Raw genomic sequence first — 18,497 nt, forward strand, 5'->3', positions numbered from 1 at the left:
ACCCAGGGGTAAGTCAGGAATAGATTGCAGAGTGGAAAACTTGCGAATCTTCGGTTTTCTCCCGAGTTGGTTTTCTTTGGTCGCGGTGGCCCAATATTACCCAGTTGGTTGGTGGTAATATTCAGTTGGTTGCTTCGTAAGGCCCTTGTTGCTGCGAGCTGTCTGATGGTCACTGGAACTGTTGCTCTGGTTTCTTCTTGTGTGTTGACCTGCTTCCAGAACTGTGAACTTCTTCGAACTGGATGAACTCCTGAGAACTGCCGAGAACTGTAGAGCTTGTAGAGAACTTGTTGTAAATGTGTAACTGCTGAACTCTCTTCTTGAGAAAACAGGCCTTCAGTTATACTAATTGGGGCCTCCTAATCTGCACGCCAAATCAGTCCCAGTTTATTGTAAAATTTTGACGGGCTCATTAATAGTAACTTGTTTATGAATGTGTGAAGTGGTTTTGGGATGGTTCCATGAGCTGTTGAGCTCTTACTTGATTGTAGTCATTGTGCTCAGGTTTCGAGTTTTCTGACTGGGCCTGAGATTTCTATAGAGTTGGGCGAGGTGATTTGTTTTATGCAAGTTTTGGTTGGGTCTGTAACTTAGGTGGGGACTGCTCTTCTGTGGGTCTATTGGTAGAATGTAAATTGTCTGATAGGGGCTGAGTGATGTTAGACAGTTCCTCAGACAGTTTGATTAACTCCAATACTCAAACTGTCTATTACAGAGGTTGATCCCATCTCCTGTTGCAGCCTTTTCCTTTACAAGCCCAAACATGCCTTTTTAAAATATCAAATCTTGGTTTTTGACCTTGAATCTCCCTCTGTTAGGCCCAATACATTTTATCTTCCTGAAGTGGTTAGAAAAGAGTCCAAAGTCCTTTTCCTTTAGGGTTTTCCTCCGAGTTTTGGGGGATCTGTGAATTTTGAGAATCTTACAGACCCCCCTGTGATACTTTACTTGCTAGAGTATCATACTGGGTGAGCAAAATTCTTGGGCCTAGAAATTCAGTGCCCTTAGCGCCGATTTTGCGGCGCGAGAGGGCCTAGCGCTGCAATTGGCGCCGGCGCCGAAATTGCCTGGGGCCCTTCCGCCGCGGTAGACCGGTAGCGCTGCGCCGGCACCGATGACGTCATCGGTGTGCGCAGCGTCCTGGTTGCCATGCCGACGGGCCCCAGCGCCGAAATTCAGTTGCGGCCGCCTCGCCCGTGGCAGCCGCAACTAAGACTCTGGCAACAGAGTCTTACATGACTTTGCGCCGGCGCATTAAAGGCACCGCGGCGGCCGGCCGCTTTCCCGCCGGCCGCCTGGCCGCAGCTCCCTCCCCGGACTTCCCCCCCCCCCCCCCGGAACAGAAGCAAGTCCGGCACTTGTCCGAGGTGCCGGGCTCATTTTTAAAAAGATTTTCGCGGGCCGCGGCCGGGTGCAGGCAGCTCCTCCTTAAGGGAAGGAGGAGGCCTGCACTTCCCGAACCTGCCGCACCGCAGCAGGCGCCACAGCGCCGGAATAGCGCCGATATTCAGCGCGTAGCGCCAGTTTTCAGGCGCAAACAGCTCTCAGCAGCGCCGGCAGCCGTTTGGGCGCAGAATTGGTGAATTTTGGGCCCGACCAGCGCGACTTAGCTCCGGCACTAACTTCCGGCGCTAAAGCCCTGGCTGCGCCAAAACTCAATTTCTTGGCCACGATCCTCGACAGCCAACCTTCCCCTGTAGTTTTACCTATCTAAGACCAAAACATACATTCCCCTTTAGATGTAGTGTTCAGATGCATTCACAGGTAAGAATTCAGTTGCATTCATATCCAAGCACAGAGGGGGTCCAACACCCCTGCACCACTTGGAAAATATTGTACATAAATAGAAAAATAATACATGGTCACAAAACTTTATCTTAATAATGATTAAGGCTCGTCCCATACCTGGTCATAGACTTTATTGTAATGCACGTCCCATGCTCTCTCATGTCTGGATCGGAGCATTCTGTCCCTCCCCTTGCACTTTGTGCACTGTAAGTAGAAGTCTATACCGAGCTGGCAGACCACTAAAATATGGGAAGCCATTCTGATCCAGGAAGGGACCTCTATATTTTCAAAAATATTCCACCAGGGTGGAACTATGATATCCGAAATCTTGGCCCCTATCTCGACTGTCTTTTGTTCTAGAGTATAGAAATGTTTTTGTAATACTTCTACGGCTTTGAGTAGGGCGGTAAGATGTTCGGGTAGAGGAGGAATTTTATAGCCAAAGAGTGTGATATAGGCTTGCAGGTTGGTTATGTTTTCCCTGACAGTGAGGTGAACAGTGGAGGGTTCAGGAATGGGGACAATCCGTTCCTGGGCCACTTGAACTTCTGCCTCGGATTTAAAGCAGAAACTGCTGTCACTCACCGGACACCAGATGTGCTGTCCATGCTGGCAGTGGGGCGTGTAATGATATCAGCAAATAGTGATGGTATTTGCTTGTTTGATTATGATGCCTTACCAGCATATTTGCCTGTTTGATTACTTATGCCTGACCAGCAGAGGGCATGTGAGAGAGACAGAGTTTAGTTTTGGTTTTGTTTTAGATGGATCTCTAACATGGTGTCTCCTGTAATGCTGTTAACTGAGTTGAACATACTTTAGATAAAAAGACAAGCTCTTTCATGAATGTGTCGTCATTGAACCCACATGCAAAACGATACATGGTGTCAGAAGAAGTGATTGAAAGAGATGAAGAGGAAAAATCTGAAGTTAAATCAGCTCTCCACATATTAGCAAGCCAAAAGAGAACATCGTTACTTACCATTGGAGAATAGCTAACGAAGTGAAAAATGGAAGGTTTACACCCACCGGCGAAGCTTCAGTTGACAGGTAATGTGGCTGAAAATTGGAGGAGGTTCAAACAACGTTTGGAGTTGTATTTAGCAGCAACCGGAGCTGACGAGAAAAGTGATAAAATGAAAGCGTCAGTGTTCTTACATGTCGTGGGTGATGAAGCGCTGGAGGTGTATAATAACCTCACATTCGCTGCTGATGGAGACAAAATGAAGCTGGATAAAATAATGGAACAGTTTGAGGCCTACTGCATACCTAAACGTAATGTGACGTTTGAGAGGCACAGATTTTTCACATGTGTACAGAAAAAGGGAGAGACTATTGATCAGTATGTGACTGAACTGAGAAACCGAAGCAAAACATGTGAATTTGGGGGACTGACAGGCTCGCTGATAAAAGACAGACTGGTGTGTGGTATTCCAGATAATGGTCTAAGGGAAAGACTGCTAAGAGAGCAAGATCTAGACCTGGGAAAAGCCATAGCACTGTGTAGGGCTACAGAGACTGTGAAGTCGCAGGCAAAGGAGCTGTTCAGTGACAGTAGCTGCAACGTGGATGCAGTGAGAATGAACGGACACAAACCGTTTAATAAAAAGAGCGCCAATGTGAAAAAAGAGGCGTGGCCAGCGAACAAAAATGAAAGGGACAATCGAAAGTCATGTAGTCGATGCGGTACACAGCATACACCAAAAAAGTGTCCAGCATATGGTAAAACATGCAATAGTTGCAACAAAAACAACCATTATGCCCGTTGCTGCAAGAACCAAGTGCAACAAAGCAAGGTCCATGCAGTAGATGAAAGCGAGATAGAGGAGTTCTATGTAGATGTTGTGTCTGAAAACAAAAAACAAAAAAGAGACTGGATGTTGACACTAAAAGTGAATGACATACACATTCCATTTAAATTGGATACTGGAGCACAAGTTAATGTGATATCAGAGACTGATTTTAAGAAAATTAGACCCAGACCAAAGATACATGGAATAAAAGTGAAAGTGACAGGATACTCAGGTACTGATATGCCAGTGAAAGGAAGATGCATTGTCAAAGTGACACACAAGGACAGAGAGCACATGCTAGCATTAATCGTGGTGCCAAAGGATGTGCAAGCCATACTAGGTTTAGTAGCCTGTGAGAGACTGAACCTGGTAAAGAGAGTCCTCGTTATGGAAAGCGAAGGAGAGACAATCTATGATGAACTCATGAAAGAGTACAACGACCTATTTCAGGGTCTAGGCTGCCTTCCAGGAGAACACACGATCAGAGTAGATAAAAGTATGCCAACGGTCATACATCCATGCAGAAAAGTTCTGTTTGCTCTTCAAAAGCAACTGAAGGCAGAGTTGGACAGGATGGAAAGCCTGAACGTGATTCAGAAGATAGGTGAGCCAACTGAGTGGGTGAGTTCCCTCGTCGTTGTGGACAAAAAGAATGGAAAGCTCAGAATTTGCCTGGATCCAAGAGATCTAAACAGAGCAATAAAGAAAGAGCACTTCAAGCTTCCTACACGTGAGGAAATCATGTCACAGTTTGCAAATGCAAAGTATTTCAGCAAGTTAGATGCATCATCAGGATTTTGGCAGATGAAACTGGACGATTTTGGGGGAAGGCCGATTTTAATAGGATAAGGCAGGTTCTGGCCAAAATGGACTGGGATCAGCTACTTGTAGGAAAATCCGCATCGGAGCAATGGGAGGCTTTCAGAAGGGAGATTGAGATCATACAATGGCAACATGTTCCCGTAAAGGTCAAGGGTGGTTCCAAAAACCACAGGGAACCTTGGATGTCAGGGGATATACGAGAATGGATTAGGAAAAAAAGGAGGGCTTTTGGCAGATACAAAAGGCTAAAGACGGAGGAAGCCCTAGAGGAGTACAAAAAGTGCAGGGGGATACTTAAAAAAGAAATTAGGAGATCAAGGAGGGGCCATGAAATAACACTGGCGAGCAAAATAAAGGAAAATCCTAAGATGTTTTATAAGTATATTAAGGGTAAGAGGATAACTAGGGAAAAAATAGGGCCCATTAGGGACAAAAGTGGCAATCTGTGTGTGGAGCCGGAAGGTGTAGGAGGGGTTCTAAATGAATTTTTTGCATCTGTTTTCACTATGGCGAAGGACGATGTAGACATAGAAATAGGGCGGGGGGGCTGTGATATGCTCGAACATATTAACATCGAGAGGGAGGAGGTATTGGCGGTTTTAGCAGGCCTAAAAATGGATAAATCCCCAGGCCCGGACGAAATGTATCCCAGGCTGCTGTGTGAGGCAAAGGAAGAGATTGCGGGGGCTCTAACACATATATTCAGGACCTCTCTGGCCACAGGAGATGTGCCAGAGGACTGGAGAACCGCTAATGTAGTACCATTATTCAAGAAGGGAAGTAGGGAAAAACTGGGGAACTACAGGCCAGTGAGCCTAACATCAGTGGTAGGAAAATTATTGGAAAAAATTCTGAGGGACAAAATTAGTCTCCACTTGGAGAGGCAAGGATTAATCAGGGATAGTCAACATGGCTTTGTCAAGGGAAGATCATGTCTGACTAATTTGCTTGAATTTTTTGAGGGGGTGACTAGGTGTGTGGATGAGGGTAACGCAGTGGATATGGTATACATGGATTTCAGTAAGGCCTTCGATAAAGTCCCGCACAGGAGACTGGTCAAGAAGGTAAGAGCCCATGGAATCCAGGGTGCCTTGGCACATTGGATACAAAACTGGCTAAGTGGCAGAAGGCAGAGGGTGATGGTCGAAGGTTGTTTTTGTGACTGGAAGCCTGTGGCCAGTGGGGTACCACAGGGATCGGTGCTGGGTCCCTTGCTGTTTGTGGTCTACATTAATGATTTGGATATGAATGTAAAAGGTATGATCAGTAAGTTCGCGGATGATACAAAAATTGGTAGGGTGGTAAATAGCGAGGAGGGTAGCCTCAGTCTGCAGGACGATATAGATGGGTTGGTCAGACGGGTGGAACAGTGGCAAATGGAATTTAACCCAGAAAAGTGCGAGGTGATGCACTTTGGGGGGACTAACAAGGCAAGGGAATACACTATGAATGGTAAGACCCTAGGCAAGACGGAGGGTCAGAGGGATCTGGGTGTGCAAGTACACAGATCCCTGAAGGCGGCGGAACAGGTGGATAAGGTGGTAAAAAAGGCATATGGGATACTTGTCTTCATTAGCCGAGGCATAGAATATAAGAGCAAGGAGGTTATGATGGAGCTGTATAAAACACTGGTTAGGCCACAGCTGGAATACTGTGTGCAGTTCTGGTCGCCACACTACAGGAAGGATGTGAACGCTTTGGAGAGGGTGCAGAGGAGATTCACCAGGATGTTACCAGGGCTGGAGCGCTTCAGCTATGAAGAGAGACTGGGCAGATTGGGTTTGTTTTCCTTGGAGCAGAGGAGGCTGAGGGGGGACATGATTGATGTGGACAAAATTATGAGGGGCATAGATAGGATGGATACTGAGGAGCTTTTTCCCTTAGTAGAAGGGTCAATAACTAGGGGGCATAGATTCAAGGTAAAGGGCGGAAGGTTTAGAGGGGATTTGAGAAAGAACTTTTTCACCCAGAGGGTGGTTGGAGTCTGGAACTCACTGCCTGAAAGGGTTGTGGAGGCAGGAACCCTCACAACATTTAAGAAGCATTTGGATGAGCACTTGAAATGCCATAGCATACAAGGCTACGGACCAAATGCTGGAATATGGGATTAGATTAGATAGGGCTTGATGGCCGGCGCGGACACGATGGGCCGAAGGGCCTCTATCCGTGCTGTATAACTCTATGACTCTATGGCCTCGAAATTCACTAGCCTTCGCGCCGCTTTTGAGGCGCTAGAGGGACTAGCGCCAGAGTTATGGCCAGTTTAAAAATTCCCTGGGGCCCTAAATCGGCGTTGCACCGGTAGCGCTGCGCCGGCACCGATGACGTCATCGGTGTGCGCAGCGTCCCGGTTGCCGTGGTAACCCGCCCGAACTCCGAAATTGAGTTGCGGCCGCCTCGCCCGTGGCAGCCGCAAGCAACGTTCTGGCAGAGGTGCCTTACTCCAGTTTGCGCCGGCGCATTAAAGGCCCCGCGGCGGCCGGCCACTTTCCCGCCGGCCGCCTGCCCGCAGCTCCCTCCCCGGACTTCTCCCCCCCCCCCCCCCAGAACAGATGCAAGCCCGGCACTTGTCCGAGGTGCCGGGCTCATTTTTAAGCTGATTTGCGCGGGCCGCGGCCGGGTGCAGGCAGCTCCTCCTTAACGGGAGGAGGAGGCCTGCACGTCCCCAGCCTGCCGCACCGCATCGGGTGCCGCAGCGCCGGAATTGCGGCGCGAAACGGCAGTTAGCGCCGATGTACCGCCGCAAAGACCCTTCAGTAGCGCCGGCAGCCATTTGGGCGCGGCGCCACTTAATTTTTGGTGCGCGCAGGGGACTTAGCGCCGGCACTAACTTCCGGCGCTAAAGCCCTGGCTAAGCCAAAACCCAATTTCTAGGCCTATGACTCTATGAGGCAAGTTCAAGACTGTGCACGTTCAACAGTCCATTTGGCAGATACAGATTCCTAAGGTTACCATTTGGCATTGCCTCAGCTTCCGAAGTGTATCACAAAACTATCCATATGATCTATGAGCACCTGGAGGGAGTTGATACATCAATGGATGACATCATAGTATGGGGAACCACGAGAACCGAGCATGACGAGAGACTGAAAAAAGTGCTGGAAGCAACAAGGAAAACAAACCTGAAGCTGAATAGAGAGAAATGCCAGCTCGGGGTGACAGAACTGACATTCGTGGAAGATATCCTTAGCAGTGAGGGCATCAGACCAGATCCCAGAAAGGTGTCCGCCATTGAGAATATGCCAAAGCCACAATGCAAAAAGGACGTGCAGAGGTTTAATGGAATGATCAACTACATGGGTAAATTCATATCCAACCTCTCAGAAAAGATGGCGCCACTGAGAAGACTAACTGAAAAGAACATAGAATGGGAATGGAATCATGAGCATGAGAAGTCATGGAGCGATCTAAAGAAACTGCTCACAGAGGAACCAGTTCTGAGGTTTTATGACCCAGCGAGACCCATCAAGATATCATCAGATGAATCACAGAGTGGGCTCGGTGCCTTTCTTCTGCAAAAATATGACTACTGGCAACCTATTGCATATGCATCGCGCTCAATGACAGACGCGGAGACGCGATATGCTCAAATAGAAAAGGAGCTGCTCAGCATCACATACGCCTGTGAAAGATTTCACCAGTTTGTGGCAGGACAAGCAATCAGTGTAGAGACTGACCATAAGCCCTTGATTGCATTGTTCCAAAAGCCACTAAATGGGTGTCTGCTTAGAATACAAAGAATGATGATCAGGCTGCAACGCTATACACTGAATGTTGCGTACACACCGGGTAAGCTGATGTATACAGCAGACACGTTGTCCAGAGCTGTACACCCAAGAGAGCCCGCAAACACCAAAATGGATGAAAAAGTGAACGCCTACGTGGACATGATCACAAGTGCACTGCCCATAACAGATGCAAAAATGGAGCTCATAAAGATTGAGACAAACAAAGATGAAACAATGAGACGACTGAGGAAAAGCATCTTGGATGGATGGCCCAACATGAAGCAAGACTGCTCACCTGACATGGCAGAGTACTGGAACTGCAGGGCGGAACTATCAGTGGTCGAAGACATCATCTACAAAGGAAGTAAAATAGTTATCCCAAAGAGTCTGAGAAAAGAGATGCTAAAAAGGATCCATGGAGGACATCTGGGAATCGAAAAGTGTAAGAAAAGAGCACGAGAGGTGATGTACTGGCCACGAATCAACCAAGATGTGACAAATGAGGTGTCAAACTGCACAAAATGCCTGAAATATCGACCAAGCAATCCGGTAGAACCACTAAAGCCACACCCAGCGCCAGACAGACCTTACCAGAAGGTAGGCGCTGACCTATTTGTATGTCAAGGGAAGGACTATCTTGTAGTTACAGACTATTACTCCCTGTATCCAGAGGTTTGTAGACTGTACACCACCACTGCAGATGCTGTGATAACATGTATGAAAGCCATATTCTCCAGACATGGCGTGGCAAGCGAGGTCTTCACAGACAACGGACCCCAGTTTTACAATGCAAGTTTCCGACACTTTGCCAAAGAGTGGGACTTTGTCCACACAACGTCAAGTCCTCACTTTCCACAGTCCAATGGACTAGTGGAAAAGTCGGTCCAGACAGTGAAAAGACTGATGTACAAGGCAAAAGACAGTGGAACTGACTTCTACCAGAGCATGCTTGTATACCGCACAACACCGCTCGAGTGTGGTATGTCACCAGCCCAACTCCTTATGGGATGTCTGCTAAGGTCAAACCTACCCATCCCGGAGAACCTCCTGAAAACAAAAGAGGGGGAGAAAGTGAGGAAGTTCAAAGAGCAACAGAAAGAAAAGCAAAAGCACTACTATGACAGAGGAACACAAAACCTACCTGAACTCAACACCGGTGACCAAGTAAGGTTCAAAGACAAAACAAACATATGGACTCAGAAGGGAACCGTCCTGAGTGAAGTCCAACCAAGATCATACACCATTCAGACAGATGAGGGTGCTGTTCTGCGAAGAAATCGGAGGGATCTTCTCATGGGACCAGCCACAGCAGGTCAAAAGACTGATACTGTTGAACAACCTGATCACACAGCAGGTCAGAAGACTGATACTGTTGAACAACCTGATCACACAGCTGAGAACTCATCATCTGAGGCAACAACTCAGATTCAAGGACAATCAATCAGAAAATCCTCACGACAAGTGAAGCCTCCTGAGAGACTCATTGAGCAAGTTTAAGGACTCTTGTTATAGAAGGAAGTAATGTTATCTTATTCTTTCTTCAAGTTCTAGGTATTTACATATTTCATGTGAACACACAAAACAAGGTTAAAAAACCTTGATAATGATAATGATAATGTAAGTTCATTAAGTGTTACAGTTAAAATGCAGAGTAATACAAAGAATACATGTTGTGAGATAAAAGTAAAATACTTTTGTTTTAAGAAAGGGAGATGTAATGATATCAGCAAATAGTGATGGTATTTGCCTGTTTGATTATGATGCCTTACCAGCATATTTGCCTGTTTGATTACTTATGCCTGACCAGCAGAGGGCATGTGAGAGAGACGGAGTTTAGTTTTGGTTTCGTTTTAGATGGATCTCTAACATGGTGTCTCCTGTAATGCTGTTAACTGAGTTGAACATACTTTAGATAAAAAGACAAGCTCTTTCATGAATGTGTCGTCATTGACCCCACATACAAATCAATACAGGGCGCACTCGTGGTGACACAATATGTCCCACCCCGTATGAATGCTACCTGTGGGGGAACATGGCCTTGTGCCATTACCTCCATGGTACAGTTAATAGGTCGTGCGCCAGCAGCTTTAAACCCGCACTGTGGTCGAGAATAGGCATTCAAGTGCTGGGGACACAGTATTATGTGTGCACCCCGGCTCCGGCACCCGGAGAGGTCGGTACCTGTCATAGTGTGCTCCCAGTTTATGACATAAGGTGGGACCACTGTGAAACAGACGTGTGCACCCCCTTGAATGATCCCAATGTTCTCCACCCTGTATATCAGTGCAGGTCGGGCTGTCCCACCCATGACCGGCATCCTCACTACTATCCCCATGATAGTGTGATTGGAATGCCTGCAATCTACTGGGACAGGGTAGGCTTTAGAGGCTAGGCAGAGCTGACATGGGCTCAGAGCATTGCTAAACGGGTGGAGGGCTGCGAGGTGCTTGTTGCTAATCCAGGAGGGGACTAAACCTTGTTTTAAATCTTCCAGGTTGCTGCGGCCCTCGCCCAGCAACCATGCCCCGTATAGCACACACACCTCATTCTGTGCAGCCTGATCCGAAGCATTCCTATCCTCTCGTATGAGTGCATTTGCTGTTTTTGCATGTCTTTCCAGCTCAGCAATGATCTCCTTTAAATGGACCATCATAGCTTGGTCCTTGTGTAGCTCTGAGCCTACCACTGTGTTTTCTTCTGTTAGGATCTTTCGTAGTTGGGTTTTTAGACCATTTATTTGTGTTTGCAGTTCTATATCATCCAGGCTATTTATTACCGAGGATCCTGTATTGTAGGTTGTGAAAATATCGTTCCAGGTTCCCCTTCTTTGTCTCCCTGCGCCGATATTGTGCTCAGCATGTAATGTGTACAGCTCTGCTTTGTCTATGTTGGCAAAGTCGAATTCGTAGAATTTCCTGAACATTTCTTTTAGTAGGGCCTGGTATAGCTGTTCTGTCTCCTTAGGGCACCATTCAGGTAAGTGTACTTCAGTACACACACGTTTCCCCTCAGTGACACTGACCCTTGTAGCAACAACCTGTACCCTGGGGCACGGGATGGAGGCCACCCCATAGGTGAACCCGGTCTGGCTGGAGTATTGTGTAGAGTTAGACCCTGGCCACCCTGGCCACCTTCCCTCATGGAAGTAAATAGCGAGCTCCTCCACACCCGGTTCGCCACCCCCAGTGGTAACGATTGGCGCTCTATCTCCCGAGCACCCATAAATGTGGGCGTTCTCCACGTCACCTCGGTCACCGATGCTCACCCCTACCAGGGCGAGCAGGAGCAGAACCCTCCTCATGCCGATTTCCTCGCTGTAGGGACACATAAAACAGATAGCCATGCCCCGAGAAGGTTCTCTGGCTTGACAAGTGATCGAGTCTCAAAATTTAAACTTACTTATTATAAAATAATTAAATAATAATCAACCTAAAACTACCAAAACTGTAAAAAAACACCTAACATTCATCAGAAAAGCTATGTACATCCGCCGCCCATCTCCGGACGGCCAGGCTAATTCCTGTTTGGCCTCTGTCTTGGGCGGCTTCTGGGCAGCTTGTACGCCTGGGCGTAAGGTGGCCTGTACCGCTGGCCCTGGAGAGTCCTTCTTAAAACAACTGGGAGTTTCCCTGAATCCCAGATGATCGGGGGAGTGTCTCTTCCTGTACTACAGCATGCCACCCCCTTCTGTGGGGCTGCTGAGTCCCTATCCTGTCCTATGGGTTCCGCGCAGCCTGAGGCCGCAGGCTGGGGACCCCTCTCGTTCTCTTCGCCCACCGCTACCTCTCCTGTGAGTCCCTCACCATTGGAGGCTGCAGGCTGGGGATCCCTATCTCTAGACAGATCCCTGACCTTGGGCATTCTTTTTTGGGTTGCGGCCCCTCCGGGGCTGAACCATTTAAACTGATACACTGGTGACCACGGTAGTTTAGGCTGTGGCATGCGAGGAGACCTTCTTAAGGCTCCGGCTACCGGGGGTGTGTCCGAGTCCCAAATAATTGGTGGGATAGCCCCTCCAGTAATACAAGCCACTGCCCCCACCGGTGTGGTCTGTGAGTCTGCCACAGCTGCTAGCTGAGGATCTCTATCTTTAGGGCGGTTCACCCTTGCTGGCCATTCCCCTTTCTCGGGTTTGTACAGTTTACACTGGTTAATGTGGAACCACTTCGTGCGGCGGGGCATCTTTATGGCATAGACCATGAGGCTTGCCTTGTCGGCAATGTTGTATGGCCCCATGTACAGTGGTTCAAAACTCCTTACTCGGGCAAAATTCCTAACCATGACCTGATCTCCTATCTCCCAATTGTGGTGCTTGCGGGGTTCCAGCAGCAGTCAGTTACTCCGATGCTGTTTTCCCATGTTGCTAGCAGCCTGCCAGTGAACCTGTTTAAGGTGTTCAAACAGATTCCTGATGAAGCTTTCCCAGTTCACCTCTCTAAGCTGACCCTCCATGAGCACCGGGGCTAGCACATGGGTCGGGGTCCGCATAACCTTACCAGTCATGAGCTCGTGTGGGGAATACCCCGTGCTTTTTGACTGGCTGGCTCAGATCCCCATTAGGACCAACGGTAAGACTTCGACCCACTTCTTGGGTGAGTCTCCCATCTCCTTCCACAGCCTTTCTTTAATGGTACGGTTTAAACGCTCCACAGGACCCGATGACTGCGGGTTGCAGGCGACGTGCCATTTCCCTTCAATGCCAAGTACCCTGAGGGTCTCTTGCATGACCTGCCCGGTAAAATGATTCCTTTGGTCGGGCGCCACATACTGCGGTAGTCCCCATCGTGAGAACACTTCCTTGACCAGGATCTTAGCTGTACCCAATGCGGTAGCAGTTCGGCAGGGAAAAGCTTCCACCCACTTTGAGAACACATCCACCAGGACTAGGCAGTACTTGTAGCCTCCCTGGGCGGTGGGTAGGGGCCTGATGTAATCAACCTGGATCGACTGCCATGGTCCCTCTACCCTCCTGATGTGTTCCATAGATACCTTCCTTTTCCGGGGATCAGGGTTGTTAGCAGCACACACCAAAAAGCCGACACAAAACTCGTGGACATCTTCCCTGAGTCCTGGCCACCATCCTGTCTGTTCCACCCATTACCAGGTGGTCTCAGGTCCGGGATATCCTGCTCCTGGACCCTCATGTGCCAGTTGGAGGAAATCCCTTTGGTGCTGCTGCGGCACTACCCACTGCTCCCCCCGGAACAGCATGCCTTCCTTAACGGTGATGGCTGCTGTGCCGTACAGGCCCTCTACCCTTTCCCCTTTTGTAAGCACATTCAGGATGGTCTTGAGGACAGTATCCTGGGCTTGGGCCTGCTTTATGTCCCGGATCAAAGCTACCCACTATGTGCCTCCCTTGTCCCGGATTGCGGCTACCGAACCTGCTTGGTATGGATCCCAGAATACCCCTTCCCTGGCCCCCTGTTTGGCCAGCTCATCTGCCTTTCAGTTGCTCTCCCACTTGGGCTCTGTCTTTGAATGGGCTTTGACTTTATGGATATAGACCTTCCCTTCCTTCCCCACAACCGCCATGATTTTCTCCAGCAGAGGCTTAATTATGAGGGGTCTCCCGTCAGCGGAGGTATATCCGCGATGGGACCAGATGGCCAGGTATTCCGTGCATGAATTGCATGTGAACATACTGTCCGAGCAAATCGTGTACGGGGTAGGGAATTTCTCAGGCAGTGTGACCACGTACACTACCGTGGCCAGTTCAGCCTGCTGGGCGCTCATGGAGCTGGGGAGTTTAATTGCCAGGGCAATGTCCACCTCTGGGTCATAAACTCCACACCTGGTAAGTCGCTCGCCACTAGATACTGTGCTCGAACCAGCCACATAGATTTCGCGGCCTGTGGGGTGTATCCCGGCCTGAAAACCTGTGGTAAACCACTGTTTGTATTCCACTGTGTACATGCCTGTACATGCCTCGGCTGACTCCTTCCACGAATCCAGGTATAAAGGTGACTGCTCCACAGCCCCTTTGTATTCTGGACCGGTCGACCACTCGAGGCACACCTTCATTCTCTTGTTAATAAAAGCCTGTTAATTACTCGCTTAATCTCAGTCTTTTGAGTTATTGATAGCGCATCAATTTTATTAACAAGATTTTATAATGGAGAAGATCCTCACACCAGCATGCCTAAACTTAGACCATCGGGAGGCAGACGCATCCACCAAGTTTACTCACTGGCTGAGGTGCTTTGAAAAATTCCTGATCGCCTCCGCTGAAACGGTCAAATCGGACGAGGACAAACTGGATGTCCTGACCTCCAAAGTGAACCACCGAGTGTACTCGGTCATCCAAGACGCGACCTCGTACGCGGATGCTATCAAGCTCCTCAAAGACCAGTACACGCGCCCAGTGAACGAAGTGTACGCCAGGCACCTCCTGGGGAGTCGTAAACAACAACCTGGGGAATCGACCGAGGAATACCTTCAGGCACTGCCTGTGCTTGGCCGGGCCTGTGGTTGTAATGATGTAAAGGCCGCCGTGTACACAGAGGAACTTATCCGGGACGCTTTTGTAGCGGGCCACAGGTCCAACTACACCCGACAGCGACTGTTGGAGCAGAGTGACCTCGACCTCAACAAGGCCTCTGAACTCGCACTATCATTGGACGCAGCCTACCGGGGCATGGATGCCTACTCCTCTGCACCGTGGACGCCGTCGGGAACGACAGCCTGGGACACGGTAGGACCATCTCATAGCGCCGTGCCACCCCAGCCACATCCCAGCAATGGCCCAACTACCGCAGCAGTGTCCCAAGGCCAGACAGCAGTGCCCCAAGGCCAGAAATGCTACTTCTGTGGCCAGGCCAAACACCCCAGAGCGCGCTGCCCGGCGAAAAATGCGATCTGCTCGGGCTGCGGGAAGAAGGGACACTACGCCAGCGTCTGCAGGGCCAAAGCCACCCCGAACCCCAGCAGCGCCGCGTGTGGGCCTTGCGGGCCACCATCTTGGGCCTCCCCAGCCATGTGCGAACCACCGGAACAGCAGCCATTTTGGACGCCTCCAGCCACATGGGGATCATGGACGCCGCCATCTTGGACGACAGCCGGGACGCAGCAGGCCCCCAACACCGCCTTATCTGATACCCGCAGCGACACACCGACCCCTACGCTGGCCTCCGTTACACTGGACCAAGCGAGACCGCACCAGCTGGCCAGTTCCACAATGGACATTAAGGTAAATGGTCATGAAACAATCTGCCTTTTTGACTCTGGGAGCACGGAGAGCTTCATCCACCCCGACACGGTGTGGCGTTGCTCTCTCCCAGTCCTGCCTGCGCACCAGCGGATTTCTATGGCCTCTGAGTCCCAGTCGGCGGACATTGGCGGCTAGTGCGTGGTGACACTCGTAGTAGATGGGACTGTGTACGATAATTTTAAACTTCTGGTCCTGCCTGACCTCTGCGCTGCCGTTCTACTGGGGTTAGATTTTCAGTGCCACCTTAAAAGTGTTACGATGGCGTACGGTGGACCCCTCCCCCCACTCACAGTCCACAACCAGCAGCTTCCAAATTGCCCGCCGCACACCAGGTGCAACCTCTCCACACTCAGAGTCACCCCCCCCCCACTGTTTGCTAACCTCACCCCCGACTGTAAGCCCATCGCCACAAAGAGCAGGCGATACAGTGCCGGGGACAGGGTTTTCATTAAAACCGAAGTGGAGCGGCTCCTGAAGGAAGGGATTATTGAGGGCAGCACCAGCCCCTGGCGAGCCCAGGTTGTGGTCGTTAAGACCGGCGAGAAGCAGCGCCTGGTCATCGACTACAGCCAGACAATAAATCGCTACACCCTGCTGGACGCTTACCCACTCCCCCGCATAGCTGATATGGTCAACCAGATCGCGCAGTACCGCGTCTTCTCGACCATTGACCTGAAATCAGCGTACCACCAGCTCCCTATCCGCCCTGAGGACCGCCAGTATACTGCCTTTGAGGCAAACGGCCGCCTCTATCACTTCCTTAGGGTTCACTTTGGCGTCACCAACGGGGTCTCCGTCTTCCAAAGGGAGATGGACCGGATGGTCGATCAAAATGCGTTGCAGGCCACTTTCCCATATCTGGACAATGTGACCATCTGCGGCCATGACGCAAACCTCGAAAAATTCCTCTGCACCGCCAAACTCCTCAACCTGACGTATAACAAGGAGAAGTGCATATTCCGCACAACCCGCCTCGCCATCCTTGGCTGTGTTGTGGAACACGGAGTCATCGGCCCCGACCCCGACCGGATGCGTCCCCTTATGGAACTCCCACTGCCCCACTGCCTCAAGGCCCTGAAGAGGTGCCTAGGGTTTTTCTCTTATTACGCCCAGTGGGTCCCCTACTATGCGGACAAGGCCCGTCCACTGATCAAGTCCACCTCTTTTCCCGTGACGGCAGAGGCCCGCTTAGCCTTCCACCGTATCAAGGAAGACATTGCCAAAGCCACCATGCACGCAGTGGACGAATCCATCCCCTTCCAGGTGGAAAGTGACGCGTCCGACTTTGCCCTGGCCGCTACCCTCAATCAGGCGGGGAGACCCGTGGCCTTCTTTTCACGAACCCTCCAGGGCCCGGAGACCAGACACTCCGCTGTTGAGAAGGAGGCCCAGGCTATTGTGGAGGCTGTGCATCATTGGAGGCACTACCTGGCCGGAAAACGATTTACCCTGCTCACTGACCAGCGTTCAGTTGCTTTCATGTTTAACAACAAGCAGAGGGGCAAAATCAAAAACGACAAGATCTTGAGGTGGAGAATCGAACTTTCCACCTACAATTACGAGATCTTGTACCGGCCCGGGAAGCTCAATGAACCCCCGGATGCTCTATCGCGTGGCACCTGCGCCAGCGCGCAGATCGATAGACTGCGGGCCCTCCACAATGACCTCTGCCACCTGGGGGTCACCAGGTTCTTCCACTTCATCAAGGCCCGCAACCTGCCTTACTCCATTGAGGAGGTCAGGACCATGACCAGGAACTGCCAAGTCTGCGCTGAGTGCAAACCGCACTTTTATAGACCAGACAGGGCTCACCTGATAAAAGCCACTCGCCCCTTCGAGCGCCTGAGCGTTGATTTTAAAGGGCCTCTCCCCTCCTCCGACCGCAATGTGTACTTCCTCAATATTATTGATGAGTACTCCCGTTTCCCGTTCGCCATCCCCTGCCCGGACATGACCAGTGCGACGGTCATTAAATGTCTGAACGACCTCTTCACCCTGTTCGGTTTCCCCAGCTATATCCATAGCGACCGGGGCTCATCGTTTATGAGCGACGAACTCCATCAGTACCTGCTAGCTAGGGGTATTGCCACAAGCAGGACCACCAGTTACAACCCCCGGGGGAACGGACAGGTGGAAAGAGAGAATGCGACAGTTTGGAAGGCCGCCCTGCTAGCCTTAAAGTCTAGGGGCCTTCCGACCTCCCGCTGGCAGGATGTGCTCCCCGATGCGCTCCACTCTATTCGGTCACTGCTCTGCACTGCCACTAACGCCACCCCTCATGAGAAAATGTTTGTCTTCCCAAGGAAGTCCACATCGGGGACATCGCTACCACCATGGCTGATGTCCCCAGGGCCGGTCCTACTGAGAAGACACGTGAGGACCCATAAAATGGACCCCCTGGTCGAGAGGGTCGACCTCCTCCACGCCAACCCCCAGTATGCTTACATTGCGTACCCGGACGGGCGGGAGGACACAGTCTCCATAAGAGACCTCGCACCCTCGGGGGCCGCAGTAACCCACTACCCACTACCACCCCCCCCACGATCCGATATCCAGCCCCAGCAGACGGCAGGCCCGAGCCCCGCGACCCGCTCGACATCTACGAGGACTACACACCAGTGCCCCAGCCTACGTGGGACTCGACGCCGGAAGCTCCACTACCCCTGCCGTCGCCACGTCGATCACAACGGCAGACAAGACCTCCGGAGAGACTCCAATACACTAACTTTTAATACACTTCACCCCGCCGGACTCAATTTTAAACAAGGGGTGAATGTGGTAAACCACTGTTTGTATTCCACTGTGTACATGCCTGTACATGCCTCGGCTGACTCCTCCCACGAATCCAGGTATAAAGGTGACTGCTCCACAGCCCCTTTGTATTCTGGACCGGTCGACCACTCGAGGCACACCTTCATTCTTTTGTTAATAAAAGCCTGTTAATTACTCGCTTAATCTCAGTCTTTTGAGTTATTGATAGCGCATCAAAACCTATGTTGACTTCCCATAGCCCTTCAATAGATTAAGTTAAGAGGGGCCAGGAATTCATGCTCACCAAGTCAAAATCTGCTGAGTTATAATGGTTGTGGGGTTTGGGGTTCACTCTTTGTGCTCTGTGGGGCCTGCCGTCATCACGTGGTCTCAGGGCGCTGCAAG

This window comes from Somniosus microcephalus, chromosome 11 (genome assembly GCF_052327205.1).
Source record: "Somniosus microcephalus isolate GS21.2 chromosome 11, FLI_Smic_1.0, whole genome shotgun sequence".
NCBI classification, from domain to species: domain Eukaryota; kingdom Metazoa; phylum Chordata; class Chondrichthyes; order Squaliformes; family Somniosidae; genus Somniosus; species Somniosus microcephalus.